This window comes from Ovis aries, chromosome 21, assembly GCF_016772045.2.
Source record: "Ovis aries strain OAR_USU_Benz2616 breed Rambouillet chromosome 21, ARS-UI_Ramb_v3.0, whole genome shotgun sequence".
In the NCBI taxonomy this organism is placed as follows: Eukaryota; Metazoa; Chordata; class Mammalia; order Artiodactyla; family Bovidae; genus Ovis; species Ovis aries.
Window position 1 is genome coordinate 42967997 of NC_056074.1, and position 16957 is coordinate 42984953.

The window sequence follows — 16957 nt, forward strand, 5'->3', positions numbered from 1 at the left end:
GGGGCTTAGGCTGCGAATGGCCCTGAAGATTGACAAGGTGCAGGGCCTGCCCTCTACCTCCCGGAGGATGGGATTCATGGCTGATCAGTGGGGGGCAGGCGGCCCTGGGCTGGGTGTGCTGGGAACAGTGAGCCCCTGGCTCCCACCTCACCCCTCCTGCTCCTCCAAGGTCTGGCCGATCAGTTTGGAGGGAAGGGCTGGGGCACCCCAGTAACCCCGAGAAGGTGGCTGCATTGAGGCAGGAGGTCACCCCCAGGCATCCACCTGCCGAGGCTGGGACAAACACAAAAGGGGACGGGGGAGCCTTGGAACAGACCGTGTCTCCCTCAGGTTTCCCAGAGCCTCCGGCTCCCACTGATGGAATTTCCACTGCCCACCCCCCAACCTGCTCTGGGGCACGTGTGCCTCATGGTGGCCTAGTCCTCCCACAGGCCCCTCCCTGCCAGGCCCAGGACACCCCAGACTCCAGTCCCAGAAAAATTCCCATGTTCCTGACTGACGCTGTCTTCCATACAGGCTCAAGACAGAGATGGGAAAGTGGTCCCAGAGGAGGGGTTGATCTTGGCCCAGCACACGTCCGAGGGGACACCTTTGGCCAGGTGAGAGTGCTGTTGTTCAGTTGCCCAATCGGTCCGATTGTTTGAGACCCCACGGACTGCAGCACATCAGGCCTCCCTGTCCATCACCATCTCCCGGAGTTTGCTCAAACTCATGTCCATCAAGTCGGTGATGCCATCCAGCCATCTCATCCTCTGTCATCCCCTTCTCCTCCTGCCTTCAATCTTCTAGCATCAGGGTCTTTTCTTTGCATCAAATGGCCAAAGTATTGGAGCTTCAGCTTCAGCATCAATCCTTCCAATGAGTATTCAGGGTTGGTTTCCTTTAGGATGGACTGGTTGGATCTCCTTGCAGTCCAAGGGACTCTCAACAGTCTTCTCCAACACCATAGTTGGAGCATCAATTCTTCAGTGCTCAGCCTTCTTTATGGTCCAACTCTCACATCTGTACATGACTACTGGGAAAATCATAGCTTTGACTAGACAGAGCTTTGTTGGCAAAGCAACGTCTCTGCTTTTTAATGTGCTCTCTAGGTTGGTCATGACTTTTCTTCCAAGGAGTAAGCGTCTTTTATTTTCATGGCTGCAGTCACCATCTGCCATGATTTTGGAGCCCAGGAAAATAAAGTCTAACTCAATGAAACCATGGGGCAAGATTAGGAGCCCAGATAAACCAAGGGTCTTTTCTCCTCCAGCTGCCTTTTCAGTGTGAGCTCCCGGGACTTGAATTCTTGGCTGGAATCTCAATTTGCTGAAGCTGGACGAGCCTTGGAGATGGTCCTGGCCAGTGTGTCTGGAGACCCCTCACCCGTGTGCAGTAGCAGCGGGAAATACAAGGGGGCCTCACCTGCCTGGGTTCTCACTCCTGTCCTGTTGCCCACTGTGATAGAATCCCCCAGATGTGCAGGGCCTTCCAGGACACGTCAGGTGAGTGTACAGGCTGGCGATGTGTCTCCAGCCCAGGGCTCTCCCTCCAGCTTCTCCAGTTGGGAGGGAAGGTGGCTGGTGGCTCGCCTCTGTCTGCAACAGTGCTGTTGGCACAGTAGAGGGGCACTGGCTCCATCAGGTGACACTGAAAGCACCTGGACCTCAGAGCTGAGCCTCAGCTTGCGCTGGGTGCTGGGTGTTTGAGAAAGTCTCTTGTGCAGCTAGAGTTCCGCCAGCAGGGACCCATCCATCGCCTCACTCACCTAACTTTAAACCCATCTCTCTGTCCAGACTTCTGCCCTTCATTCCAGGCATCCAGACACACATCCACCATCCACTGGCTCATCCATCCTTTCGTTGCTCATCTACCCATCTATTCATCCATCTCCTGGCCCACTCATTCACAGGTTTATCCATCCATCCATCCATTCAACCATCTATACATCCCTCTGTCTTCCCATCCTACTTATGAATGTGGCGGTCATTTATCAACCATGTATCCATCTATCTAGCTGTCCCACTGTCCATCCACCTGACTCATTGATCCAGCCGAATATCCATGAACAGATAATGCCACACAAAGTCGCCATATTGGTCTCAAAGCACAGGGTGATGTCATTTCCTGGACTGTATGACTCTCCCTACTCAGGTGAAAACACTGAGGCGCCAGGGTCACGTACATATTGGAAACTGTTCTCAGTCAGATAGACGTTGGTTCAAATCCTAAGTCCATCGTCTCATTAGCCGTGTGCTCTTGGGTCAGTCATGCGTCTCTCCGAGCCTCAGTTTCTTCCTGTGTAAAACAAGAATATGAACTTTAAGGTTGTTCTGGAAATTAAAGAAAACATGCAAGATATTCTGTGCATAGTAGGTTTTCTTCTTGAATGTTGTTGTTCAGTTGCTCAGTCGTTTCAGACTCTTTGCTACCCCGTGGACTGCAGTATCCTAAGCTGCCCTGTCCTTCACTATCTCCCAGAGGTTGCTCAAACTCACATCCACTGAGTCGGTGATACCCTCCAACCATCTCATCCTCTGTCGCCCCCCAGTCTTTCCCAGCATCAAGGTCTTGTCCAATGAGTCGGCTCTTCACATCAGGTGGCCAAAGTATTGGAACTTCAGCTTTAGCAACAGTCCTTCCAATGAGTATTCAGAGTTGACTTCTAAGCGTTCATTTCTGAGAGCTCTGGAGGCTGGGAAGTCCAGGATCATGGCGCTGGCGTCCAGCGTCTGGTGAGGCCCTCCTGGATTTGTAGGCCGTCACCCTATCGTGTCCTCACACAGTGGATAACAGAGGGTGCAGCCTGTCGTAGGCTCTTAATGAAAGTTTGTGTCCTGGAGGAGTGACTGTCGCGTCCAAGGCTGTGCCCAGGTCTTGTTCCTCTAGTGTCCCAACTCTTTGCCATCCTATTCAGATGGCCACCTGTCTACCCAGTGCAGCTGAGTGGTGCCAACAGTGGGCAGGACTTTGGCGCCCTCGGGGCCATCAGATGACTGCCGCCTCAGTGTGGCCTGGGCCTGCCCTGCAGCTGCTTGCCAGGGGAACCCTGCCTCTCCTGGCTCAGGCTGGCCGCCGCAACCCCAGCAGGCAACCCGCAGCTGTGGGGCCCATACTCCGAGGATGTAGCTTCCCGCTGCCCCCTGCCGACGTGCTCCACTCCAGTCCAGCGGCCAGGCACGGGTGTGCAGCAGCAATCAAGGCAAAGGCCTCTGAGCTCACCTCTGCCCACCCCACCAGGCAGGCCATTCCCTTCCCCACGGAAGGTAAATACAGGAATCTAGTTACACGCTAACACGGCTGGTCTGCGTGGTGGTGTAGGCGGCTTACGTAATGGCAGCATGGTGCTTGGCAGCCCCCAGGACTGCAGGAGAGGGAGGCCTCCTGCATGACGAGACTTGTACCCTGGGGCCTGCTCTTGGGGTTGCTGGTTTGGCCCAGGAGCCCGGGATGGCCCCAGCGGCAGGGGTGTCAGGCCCAAGGCCTCGCCTGCCTGCAGGCTCCCTCCTCCCTGCATAGCTCCTCCAGAGGCACACACACACGCCTACGGGCTCGCCAGTGTCCAGCGGGCATTGCCACGGGCTCTCATGGGTCCTCCCCTGTCCCCACTCTATGGACGGGGCTGATGACCCTCAGAGAGGTGAGATGCTTGTTCAAGAGAAGGGTTGGTCTGACTCAGCCATGCTCTAGCGCCGAGGCCCCTGCTCTGGGCTGCCTGTGCTCGGCCTGGCCAGGCTCGGCTTGCTTGTTCCTGGGGTTTTCTCCAGCTCCCACCCTGGGAGCTCTGAGGCCGGCAGCCTCTGAGTCGAATGAGGCAACCAGGCTATGAGGGACCCCATCTTTCCACCACCTCCTCTTGATATCACAGCTCTGTGCCAGAGGTGTGCCCACTCTTTCCTCTTTTGCTTGAGGACCCCCTGGGTTCCCTGCCGAAGCCCACTCAGGCTGCCCTTCTGAGAACCAAGGTGTCCATGCTAAGTCTCCTGAGGCTCTGTGGACCTCAGACTCTTCTTCTGCCAAAGGGGAGAGCGATCCCAGAAATCGCTTGGTAGGTTAGGCAAGAAAACACTACAAATCTCCTTCCATGTCCCTCACGCACAGAGAGGGTCCCGCACATAGAAGTGATAAGGTCATACTGCAAATGGACCCGATGCATCTCAGAAGCTTCTGTCTGGCTCCTCTCCTGATGCAGGCCTAGTCCTGAGGGACAGAAAAACCTCCGGGGACTGAGGGGTGGCTGGCTGGATGGAAAATGGAAAGAGCAAATGGACACAAGACTCAATGGGAGGGAGGGAGAGGAGAGCTGTAGAGAAAGCAGAGGCGGGAGCTGACTCTGCAGGCCCTGGAGTCAAACGGCGGCGCAGAGCCCAGCTCTGTGACTGGCTGCTGCCGGCACCTGTACGCGTCTCATTTCTATCTTTTTCACCTAGAAAAGGGCCTGTAACTGTGCCCACCCCGGAGCACTGTTGCAAAGAGACAAAACGATCAGATCGTGCAGGGACCTATCTTAGTGTGAGAACGCCCCTGGAAAGGGACGCTTCCTCCTGGACACCACGGCTCCAGGTACCTGCACAGCCGTTCCTGTGCTGGGTGTGACCCGCCTTCTCCCACCTCTGATAAAAATCCCCTGGATCAGCGCCTCTCCCAGGTATGTCCCGGTTATGTAATCTCCGCGGGGCAGCTACGCACCGGCGGCTCTTCCCTGACTCCTGTTTACTCTTTGGCTCAGGGAAGAGCTTCATTCAGAAGAAATTGCTATTGTTTCTCAGCCTTCCCATGGGAAAGTGGTGCTGGGGAGGAGCTCAGCGAGCTGGCAGGGGAGGAGGGGGTGGTGGCAGGGGAGGAGGAGAGAAGGAAGCAGGCCCTGGCACAGCCCGGGGCTTTCTTGATACGCACACAGGGCTTACCGTTTACTTTGTCTCTTTAAAAACAAACGTCTCAAAGGATTTTTTGCATGACCTGGTTTTCTGATAAACCTGGAAAATGGTTAAGAAAGAGGCAGACCTTTATCTCACCCACTTCCCTAGTCATGACCTTTTACTTCACTTCTTACCATGTTTTGTGGACTTTTCATTCATTCATGGTACATGCACGCGTCCATCCACGCTTCCACCCACCCATACATCATTCATCTATGCATTAGCCGCGCATCCATCACCCATCCGTCATCCATCACCCATCGACGCATCATCCATCCATCTGTCATCCACATCCATCCATCTATCATTCATCTACCCATCCATCCATCCATCCCTTCTTTCACCTAACAGGTTTGAGTTAGTGGAAGAAATACTGGGCTTGAGTCTTGTGGCCTGGTTTCCAATCTCAGCACAGTCATAGTGTTGAAGCAGAGTGCTCTGTGCAGAAAGCCAAGTTTGAGCATGATGCCTACCCAGGGCTGGGTCTCACATCTGTCATTTCTACTCCTGTCCTTGGCCAAACCCTTCCCCTCTGTGAGCTTCAGCTTCCTCATCTACGAAACAGAGCCATAACGGTACTTGTCTTCCTATTTTGCAGGCACAATAAGAAAGTATGCATCGGTGTTCCTGGAATCACGTGAGCCTTCCGCAGGAGGTACTCACGTCCTGTGATTTGGGCAGGGGCTGCCAAGATGCGGCAAGAGCTGGCCCTGGTCCTTGGGCCTTCCTGGGCAGTGGAGTAGAAAGGGACCCAGCCAGCATTAGTGGGGCAGAAATGGAGAAGAATGGAAGAGGCCAGGACAAGAGAGGCGTGGTGACTAGGGAAGGGTTTTGAGCAGGGTGGAACACGATTGGATTAGTATTTTGGAAGGACGCTTTTGGCTGCTGTGTGGAGAATGGATTAGAAATGGTCCCACAGGGACAGAAACCAGCCCAGGAGACTGGCAGCTGCCTGGAGTAAAGACTGGGAGACTAAAGGATGGGCCTGGGGAGGGATGTGGTTAGAAAACTTCACAGGTGTTTTTTCTTCTAAACGTGGGGGGACTTCCCTAGCGGTCCAATGGTGAAGAACCTACCTTCCAATGCAGAAGACATGGGTTCGATTCCTGCTCAGGGAACTAAGATCCCACATGCTGCAGGGCCACTAAGCCCCCACACCACAACAGAGACGCCAGCGTGCTGCAGCAGCTGAGCCCAGGCTCCGCGACCACAGAGGCCTAAGCGCCACCACGATGAGCCTGTGTGCCGGCCGCAACAAGGACCCGGCGCAGCCAATCATAAACCCGTCAACGTGAAAACTACGCAGGCGCCAGAATCGACGACTTGGACCCCAGGTGGCGTAGGTCACACCAGTTCCCTTGGTCATCTGGTGACACGGCACTCGTATCTTACCTCCTGATCCCGTGTCCCTGCTAGACACTGCTAATCAATTACAGCTCTCCTTCTCTTAGAGCTTAACACCATGCTGCCCCAAATAGTAGCCACCAGCCACCATTTGAACATGGCTATTTAAATTGAAATCCAATCAAGTGAAACCAAATGAATGATTCTACTGCTGAAAGGCAGTAGTCACATCTCAAGGGCTCAATGCCTCCACAGGGCTAGCAACTCCCTGTTGGCCGGAGCAGACACAGAATATTTCTGTCATCACAGACATCCTCTTGGACTCTGCTGGCCTCAGCCAGGCTACCGTAGCCCGTCCCTCATCGCTGGGAAGGACAACAAATACTGTACCTTCTTGGGCCAAGAAGGCGTGAGTTCTGCCAAACCCCACACTTGCCTGGGGTCACATCTCGCTGCAGCTTCTGTTTCCATCTGCATTTTACATTCAGCAAGGTCATACACGAAAAAGCAAGGTCCTTCTGGGCTGACCTTCTCAAGTTCACTTTCTGGTTGTCTCTTAAGGAAAAACAAAACAAAACAAAACCCAGTAAAACCCTTGCATGCAGCCACACACGTAATCAGTGAGTGTCGTTTCTGCCCTGAGTTCACCTCATTCTCCAGCCTCCGGAGACCTGGTGCTTCTGTATTACGTCTATTTTTAGTGCCTCTGGGTGAATGTCATTGCCGCCAGGGCTGACATTTCATACTCTGGGAACCTTGACCCGCTGCTTTTCCGGTTGTGAGCTGAACCTGCTTTTTCATGCCCCAGAAGGAAAGAACAATGATCATTAATAATCAGCATCTTCTGGAAAATCGGAAACGGGGCCTCCGTGATCCGAGACTGCCCTTAACCCCAGCTGTGCTGCTGGCTGCAGCCACCGCAGGGCTGACCTACCTACGGCGCCAGGGCTGCCAGGGTTACGCCCTGGGGCCACCAGCCACGCCAGAGCAGGGACAGTGGGCTGGCCACATCACCCGGGGGGAGGAGGAGGCTGAGGCCAAGTGATACAGACTTGGTGGAGGACCAACCGGTGGCCCACCCGCAGAGACCAGCACGGGGAACGCCCGCTCAGGGCAAGGTGGGGCGGGGGCAGGCATCTCGCTTGAGGTGGGTGGGGGTGTCTCTTTGGGCTGGGGAGCTTGATTGATCCAGAACGCCAGAGCCTCTGACCCTGGGCTGGGTCCTATGCTGCGTCCTGGAGGCACAGAGGAATGGGGACCAGGTAAGTGGTGGAGTGATACTGGGGTAAGAAATGGGCACTGGCTGGCTGCTGGCTCAGGAGTGGGGACAGAAGGGCACAGGGTCTCACACTTGCCAGCAAGGGACGAGGCTGCAGGTTCCCCTCGACGTCCCAGGTGGTTCCTTCTGCCCCTGTGGCAGCGGAACCGAGGCTGGCCTGGTCTTTAGGGAAGGGTGGGGGGCGGTACTTGCCGAAAGCACCTTTGACAAGGAAAGCAAAGGTCGCGGGAACAATTCCTCCCTTTCACGCTGGGCGACCTGGCAGGAGTGCGCTGGAGCTGACGGAGGGTGGCAGCCCTTCCCAAGCAGCCCAAGACAAACAGGGTGGCAGGAAGTTCCCACGCTCCCAGGGCTGGCGCCCTGGAGCCTCGCAGTCACCTGCCGGGGACTGGGGCCGGGAGGAGGGCGGGGCCTCAGCCACCCACAGGTGAGCCCGGGCCTGACGGCTTGGGGCGGGGCCAGCTGTGGGGGCGGGGCCAGCTGTGGGGGCGGGGCCAGCTGTCCCTTGCCGTTTGCAAAGGCCATCTCCCTGAGTCCTTAGAGAAATCCTACTAAATTAACGTTGTTGTTGTTCAGTCGCTCTGTTGTGTCCAGATCTTTGCGACTCCTAGGACTGCAGCATGCCAGGCTTCCCTGTCCATCACCAGCTCCCTGAGTTGACTCAAACTCCTGTCCATCAAGTCAGTGATGCCATCCAACCATCTCATCCTCTGTCGCCCCCTTCTCCGCCTGCCCTCAATCTTTCCCAGAATCAGGGTCTTTTCCAATGAGTCAGTTTGTTGCATCAGGTGGCCAGAACATTGGAGCTTCAGCTTCAGTGTCAGTCCTTCTGATGAATATTCAGGGTTGATTTCCTTTAGGATGAACTGGTTTGAGCTCCTTGCAGTCCGAGGAATGGGGAGTCAGGTCGGCAGTCAGGGGTCCGTCCTGCCCACTCACGTGTTCCACGACCCATCCACCCATCCTCCCTCCTGACCCACACTTACCATCACCTGCCCAGTGTGAGCAGCCACCTCATCAGGTCACCCACCAGCCAGCCACGCTCGCAGGTGTCCATCCTGTCATCCCTCCACTGGTCCAGCCGTTCAACCGCCAGCATCCTCCACCGACTGTCCATCTGCCCGTGCAGCCTTCACCCACCCGGAGCTGTCACTCTGTGCACCCTGCACATCCACGCCCTCCTGTGAATCCCTCGAGCCAGGCCTGAAGCTGTCAGCTCACAGCAAGGCTGGCCAGCATAAATTCTGGGTGATGTGGCCAAAACCAGGCTGGTTCAAATCGAACCAGCTTTCAGACACTGTCAGTGGCTAGCAGTTCCCCTGCCAGCCATACCCGCCCCTCCTCTTCTGGGAGGTCAAATGGAGTGGGGCTAGGGAAGCTCGGGCTTTGGGTCTGCGTGACGTTGGACACGGTAACTTGCATGGTGTGAAGAGTCACACCAGTATGTTGTTGCTGAGCGATGTAACGACAAAACGCTCAGAGTAAGTAATCTGTGTTGTTGCCATAATTAACTGTCACTGACAGAGGCTGGACTGTCCAATTGCACCTGATGTTTTTAGAAGGAGAGGTTGCTGTGACCGGCATGCCTGGTTAGTAAAAACCATCTCTTTCTGCGGTTTCTCCTTCGCCCGGACCTCCCTTTTTCCTAGCGGGCCGTGCCTCGTTTTCTGGTGCACATTTCTTCTTTACTGATATTTAAGCAGCACTGATAACACCTCTTTGATAAAAGGAAAACAAAACTTCCAGCGGAGATAAAGGAATGTCCGTGTTCTTTGTCCGCGGTCCTGGGAAGGAGCGTTCCGCGGCCCATGTTATTTTCTCACTGGAATGTGGCAACAGAGGTGTGAAATGTTTGTCCAGCTCGTTTCTCATCAATGGCACATTCCGATAGCCGCCCGCCGTGCTGGCCCTTTCTCCCCAGAACAGCCCAGAGGGAGCCACTGCTCTGGCTAATCTGGATTTGTGGGTGGAAGGGTCCTGGCTCACTGGCTGAATGGTGGGGAAGGGGACCCTTGTGTGTCTGTCCCTGAAAGCTGCGGGCCTGCTGCTGCGTCTGGTCTGTGTGAGGCCGACCCTGAGGCTCTGGTAGGTGCCAGAGCCCTGGGCCTGTGGGGCTTTATTCTCTCTCTTGCCTGGGAGAAACGGCTAATCATCCCATTTTGGAGGAGGAGACTGAGGGTCAGAGTGGACCTGGGAGACTCACTCAGGGTCGCACAGCTCTCGCGTCCAGCTCCGAGGGCCACGGCCGGAGGGGCTGCCCTTCTCCTGGTCATTCGCTCCCTGAGTCCCCTTGGCACTGCCCAGCAGGCCGTGTGTCTGAGAACAGTGCCCCCTGGGCCTGATCACCCGCTGCAGTGTGACGATAGCCAGGTGTGAGCGTCTCCCCTCAGCTGAGACACGGCTCCCAGCTGCCGCTATGGTTCGGGTCCCTCTCCATCGGTGCGGTGCCCCCAGCTGACGTGCCCCCCTCCTCCAGGCCACCACACTCCCAGTTGTCTCTGACACCAGACGCCACTGTACCACTGGCCACTGGCCTCCAGGAGTACTCGGGTGCCTGGTGGGAGAGTCAGGCAGGCCTGGGGTGACAGCCAGCTCGAGACAGCCTCTGATGATGCTGGCCTGTTGGTATTCACCCCTGTGTAGCCCCCTCCCTATCTTGAATGGGGCTCATCTGGTAACCAATAGGATGCGGTAGGAAGCTGGAACATGATCCCCAAGGCCAAGTCATGAAAGGCATTACGGCTTCTGCCTTGTTCTCTTCAACTGCTCACTCCGGGGTAAGCCACGCATTGTGTTGGGAGGACACTCAAGCATCCCCGTGGAGAGGCCAGGTGGCAAGGTCCTGAGGCCTCCTGCCCACAGCCAGGTAAAGAAACCGTCCTGGAGGCGAATCGTCCAGTCCTGCTCAAGCCCAGCTGCTATCTTGCCACCAGTCTCCCAAAAGATCCTGACCCAGAACCACCCAGTCTAGCGGCTCCCAGATCCTTGACCATAGAAATGGTGGGAGGTAATAACAATTTGGTGTTTCCAGCCACCTTGTTTTGGGCTAATTTGTTACCTGGCAAGAGATAACTAATACGTGATCTTTGAACTGTGTGCTTCTCCTTATGAATTGAGTCACCTGGTTCCCTCCTTTACAAGACAAGCTTAACCATAACCCCTTAGAGGACCGTGCTGAGAACCGAATGGGATGAAGCCTGCACTGTGCCCAGCATCCTCAGGGGCCATGGAGATGCTGTGACTGTTCCCTCTGAGGGGCTCTGCCCTCCCTGCCTGGGGTGTCAGCACCACTTTCTTATATCCCTCTTATGCCCCGCCACACACACACGCTCACACACACACACACACTCTCACACACACACACACTCACACACACACACTCACACACACACTCACTCACACACACACCCTCACACACACACCTTCACACACACACACCTTCACACACACACACACACACCCTCTCACACACACACACACACACTCACATAAGCACATGATCACTTGGCCCAGTGCCTGGCCCAGAACTGAAGTAGATTCTGCAGAACCAATGAATGTAAAAATGTTTCCTTCTATTTTTAATCTCTAAAATCGTTTATTTACTTGGCTAGGCTGGCTCTTAGTTGTGGCACGCAGGACCTTTGATCTTTGTTGAGATGTGCAAACTCTTAGTTGCAGCGTGTGGGATCTGGTTCCTCGATCAGGAATCGAACCCAGGCCCCTTGCTTTGGGAGTGCAGAGTCTTGGCCCCTGGACCATCAGGGAAGTCCCTGAAATGTTTTCTCGTAATTAAAATATTTTAACAGTGATCAAATAAAGGTAAGAAAAATTTCACCCTGTTAATCACTTTTGCATACAGTTCAGTAGTGTTTAAGTACGTTCACGCTGTTGAGCAGCCAGACTTCAGAATTTTTTCCTCTTTCTAAACAGACACTCTGTCCCCATTAAACAGCAAGTCCTCATCCCCCTCCTCCAGCCCCCAGTACTACCATCCTACTCTCTGCCTCTGGGACCCTGACTCCTTGAGGGACCACACGTAAGTGGACGCAGGTTTCGTGGCACACAGTGCCCTCTGAGTCCACCCACGTTGGAGAATATGTCAGAATGTGCCCTTCCTCTTGGAGGCTGAGTAATACTCCACGGTGAAGGTTTTCTCCATTTGTGTTCCCTTTCCCCCCTAACCATGAGACCGTCGGGGTCAGGCATGAAGTCTTACTTATCTGCTTGTTCCCAGCCCATATCTTGGAACTTGGCCCTGAACCAGCCTGACTCAAGATGTATTTATGGAAGAAATGACCGAGGTCCAAACGTCTGCCATTTGCTGGTGGGGTGGCCTCTGCAGGCGGCTTGCCCTCTCTGAGCCTCTGTTTCCTCCTCTGTGGAATGGGGATGGTGACTCAGGGGGCAGCTGGGGTCGAAGGTGATGACTGTACTGTTGGGTATGCGGGCAGTATAGAAGCTTCCTGATTCTACCCCGGAGGTCAGAAATGGTGATGCTGCTTTGCCTGATCCTGGCCTGACCCAATGACCACTCAGCAGGGGTCTGGGCTTGGAGGCCAGTTTGTAGTTTCAACATGGCAATGCAGGATGCTTTAATTACCACCTGTCTTCTGAGATAAAGCTGGTAGGTCCCACATTCCAGACTCGATAATTCCATCGATAAGACCCCAGGGCCGAGCGGAGATGTCTTATGCCCAGGAATGCCGCTAAAAACGATAGCTAGGGAGGAACTAGACCCAAATTTGCTTCGAGCAAGGTATAATTTCAGATACAGGCTGATAACTTCTCTGGGGTGGGGTGGGGCAAAAGGCTCTGGCCTTCCAGCTGAACCTGGATGAGAGGGCAAAGGGTCGGGAGAGCAGGCTACCTGTAGTGAGAACACGAGCTATGACCTCGGGGGGCCTGAATTAAACCTCAGGTCAGCTGCTGGCTTCTTAGGTGACCCTGGGGACCTCGCTGAACTGCTCTGAGCCTCAGAGCAGTTCCTCCACCTGTAAAACGGGGCTATTAACGGTTCCCACCATTGCAGGGGACAGGGGTGTGGATGGAACACACTGAGGCTCCATAGCCTCCTGGCTGCGTTCTCTTCTCTGAGCCTCAGTGACTTTGTCTGTAAAATGGGGAGGCCCTCCTCCTGCCCCATAAAACGGCTTGTTGATCCCTTTTCTCCCACTCCCATCACTTAGATGTGGTGAATTGGCCAAGTCATCTTTCCAGAGTGAGGGAGCTTTTCAAATGTGCCTCTTCCAAACTTGGGTCAGCCCCCTGCCCTGAGCTCTGTGCATCCGGGCCTCTACCAGCATCCCCACTGGAGTGGCTCAGGGCACCGCTTGCTGGCGTGTCCCCAGGGCTCTGGCCCCCTGCCCCCTGCTCCTGTCCTTACCTTTCCTGCTCGGCAAGCCCACCCCTGTCTACCCAGGGCTCAAGACCAGAACCTTTGCCTCAGCTCCTCCAGCCCGCCTGGCCCGTACCCTGCCCCTCACCCAAGCCCTTTCATCCTGCACCCTTGCTGGAGGAGACTCATCACAAAGACCCTAGCTGGATACGAAGGGAATACCGAACAGATCTGAGGTTTGGTGTGATGGCAGCCCAGTCTGGCACGTCCAGACAGAACTGCTCTGGGCAGCCTGTGCCCTGCACCGGCCAGGAGGGTTCATCGCCTCCCCTGGGCTCCCTGCACTTGGCCTTTCCTGCCATGTCCCACCTTGCTGGAGTCATGAGCTCACAGGACCCCCTCCCGGTCTGATACCCCGAGGCAGGTGCATGGCACCCTGCCCACGCCTCCGTTCACGGGCCGTGCCGAGTCCCTCCTCCCCGGGGCTCTGGCTCTGCCGGCCGAGCCTGTTGGGTGACTGGCCTTGGCAGCGACCCAGCTGTCCTCCGAGTGTGCATTCTTCTTTCCCGAGGAATGTCCTGGATCCAGGTTCCCACAGAGGTGCCCGAACAGAGGGGAGTGACTCTGAACTCTGGCTGTTGTCTTGCTGCAGAAAAAGCCATTCTTTTGAACTTGGATAAGCCGGCCCACGAACAGGGCCTAACCGAGACGCAGGAATTCCAGGGTCAATGGGCACTCACTCGGGCGGGGCCGCCCTCCCCCTGCGGGTCAGCGGGAACGTCAAGTGAAACCCATTCTAATTAAAGGGAACATTAAACAGGGGCCTTTAAAACACAGCCATTTCCGAAAATCCTCTCTTGATACCAATTAATTTCCCTGAGAAAGGAGCAGGGATGTGGCCGGGGGAGGCGGAGACCCCTCGGAAAGCCTGGTTTTTCCACCCCCATCGCTCACTCGGCATTTATCTAGAACTTCATCTCAATGGTAATTTAAAGGCCCCGGGAAGACTTCTCTACACCCTAATTCATCAACCGTTTAATGAGAAGGCTGTCCCTCGGTCAACACCACTTCCTGGGGCAAGAGACGACCATCAGAGCACCGGGACAAAGAGGCTGAGACACTGACACGGCCAGGAGATCATGCTGGGGAAGCCAGGGCTGGTCTGAAGACAGCTTTGGAGGCATAGGGGTTCCTTCACGCAAGAGGCATTAACTGAGCACCTTCTGTGTACCAGGAACTGTCCTAGGCGCTGGGACAGAGCCTGAGGCGGGCCTGACAGGTGCCTTCCGCGTGGCTTGCATTTCACTCTGCTTCCCGTGATTTGTGATGCAAGCGGCCTGGCTCTGCCTGCGTTCCTCTGCGCGTGAGAGAGAGGAGGGGGCAGGGAGAAGGAGGCTGTCTCATTCTCCCATTATGTTGTTGCTGTTGTCCAGTGGCTTAGTCATGTCTGACTCTGTAAGCCCATGGACTGCAGCTCACCAGGCCTCCCTGTCCTCCATTATCTTCCAGACTTTGCTCAAATTCATGTCTCTTGAGTCAGTGATGCCATCCAACCATCTCATCCTCTGCTGCACTCTTCTCCTTTTGCCTTCAACCTTTCCCAGCATCAGAATCTTTTCCAGTGAGTCAGCTCTTCTCATCAGGTGGCCAAAGTATTGGAGCTTCAGCTACAGCATCAGTCCTTCCAATGACTATTCAGGGTTGATTTTCTTTAGGATTGACTGGTTTGATCTCCTTGCTGTTCAAGGGACTCTCAAGAGTCCAGCACCACTATTCAAAAGCATCAGTTCTTTGATGCTCAGCCTTTTTTTATGGCCCAGTTCTCACATCTGTACATGAGTACTGGAAAAACCACAGCCTTGACTATACAGATCTTTGTTAAAAAGTGATGTCTCTGCTTTTTAATATTCTGTCTAGGTTTGCCATAGCTTTTCTTCCAAGGAGCAAGTATCTTCTGATTTCATGGCTGCAGTCACCATCTGCAGGGACTCCTGTGATACTGATTTCTATAATCTTCCAATTCTCTTGGCCAAAACTGGCCAGAGCGTGGAGAGTCAGACCCTAGTGGGCTTCATGACAAAGCTAGGTGTCCGTCTCATTGAGCACAATGGCTCAAACCCCAGATACCCCCAAGGATCGGTTGCTTGAATAACTGGATTGAGAATTCTACCACTGATTAGTTCCGTCTGCTGTGATTGCAATAATGGAGAGCAATTCCATGCATTCTTTGCAAGTGCTGGCCCTACTGTAAGCTCTAAACTGAAGTAGCTTTTGAGGAAAACTCATGAATGTTCCTGAACAAAGCCATTGAACTTTATCTCAAGGGCCTGGAGTACCCTGTGACACATCCTGAGACTGAAAACCCCACTGGCCTCACCCACTGCCCAGGGTCACCCGATGGCCTCAGGCACCAGCTGAGGCTAAACCTCTGCCTGCTGAGCTCAGCATCACCAGATGTCTGCCCTCTGCTCTCACCCTCTGGGGTCTCTCTTGGGCCCTGTTTGGTGGCTGGCTCAGTCTGCAAAACTTGAGGGGAAAGTGGTTCATTTGATTAATTGATCATCTGAGTCAGTCTGGGAAGGAATAGAAGCAAAGGCATTCCCTTCCAGAAGTGGGGCCCAGGGCTCCTTCCCAGAGGAGACAGCCAGCCTTGTGCCCAGTAGCACGTGGTCCCCCAACAAGCCTCTGTACGTTTTCCCAGGCTGTTCCTTCTGCCCACTATGCTTTTCCTCGCCTGGTCTGCCTGGAAAGACTCTCCTGGCTCCATGAGGCTCAGATAAAGCTTCCTGCCCTTTTCGGCCCACTGTCTCCAAGCTCCACAGCCTCCCCACGGATCACACCACATGATAAACGGCCTATGCGCTGGGTCTCTGTCCTCTGCTCGCTTCCAGGGCCCAGAACACAGCCCAGCCCGGGGTGTGGTGCAGGCGGGTGCCCTCCGAGTGGCAGAGGACAGTTGCCTCTCCCCCTGGGCCTTGCGTCAGCTGTCATTCCCGAGTCTGCTTCTGCCAGGGCTCATGGAAGCCGTGACTGGGTTCATTTCGCTCCTAACGGTACCAGCAGAGGACCCGTGTCCAGTTCATTCAGAGTCCATGGACACAGAATAAAGGCCCTTGTAGGTTTTTAAGATTTACTTTTTATCATTGCTTGATAAATGTGTGTGTGTGTGTGTGTGTGTGTGTGTGTGTGTGTGTGAGTTGCTCAGTTGTGTCTGACTCTTTGCAGTTCCACAGACTGTAGCCTTCCAGGCTCCTCTGTCCATGGGATTCTCCAGGCAAAAATACTGGAGAGGGTTGCTAGTCCCTTCTCCAGGGGATTTTCCTGACCCAAAGATTGAACCCAGGTATCCTGCATTGTGGGCAGATTCTTTACCACTGAACCACCAGAGAAGCCCTGTTTGACAAATGTTGTGCCATGCTTAGCTGCTCAGTCGTGTCCAACTCTTTGTGACCCCATGGACTGTAGCCCACCAGGCTCCTCTGTCCATGGGATTCTCCAGGCAAAAATACTGGAGTGGGTTGCCATGCCCTCTTCCAGGGGATCTTCCCAACCCAGGGATGGAACCACATTGCAGGCAGATTTTTTTTACCATCTGAGCTATCCGGGTGTTTGATAAATACTTAAAAAAACAAACAAAAAAAACTCCTCTGAAAGTTTCCTGAGGGCATGAGTATGTGGGTTTTTCTACTGGAGGGCAGGGTTCCTGTCTGCCCCAAGAACTGGGGGCGGGGAGGCACAAACTGGCCTCTTTGTTGCTCCTTGGGTGTAAGATTCTCACCTGGGGCTCTAACCAGGGAGGCAGGGATGCCAAAGTCTGTTCTCCTGCCCCAGAACGTGGCTGGGCACCTCTTCCATCTGCACGGAAATCATAAAACGATTATTGCTGTTCTGTCACTCAGTCATGTCCAGCTCTTTGTGACCCCATGGACTGCAGCACGCCAGGCTTCCCTGTCCTTCACTACCTCCCAGAGTCTGCTCAATTACTGTCGATATCAGCGTACTATCAGCCAGGCTGCATTCCTCCCGGAGCCTCCGGGAAGAATCCTCTTCTGCATTGTTCGGGTTGAATTGAATTCACCAGATTCAGTTCCTTGAGGCTGT

The 16957-nt window shown here is 54.6% G+C and overlaps 1 long non-coding RNA gene across 1 annotated transcript; it reads right to left on the bottom strand.

Annotated features, from left to right (window-relative positions):
* Positions 1 to 2075: 2075 nt before the first annotated feature.
* On the bottom strand, positions 2076 to 7064 carry LOC105604131 (uncharacterized). The gene is made up of 3 exons (XR_001023567.5): positions 6891 to 7064; positions 6633 to 6797; positions 2076 to 2277 (listed from the first exon to the last, which is right to left on the bottom strand). It is a non-coding gene; the product is annotated as an uncharacterized LOC105604131 (long non-coding RNA).
* Between the last annotated feature and the right edge of the window lie 9893 nt (positions 7065 to 16957).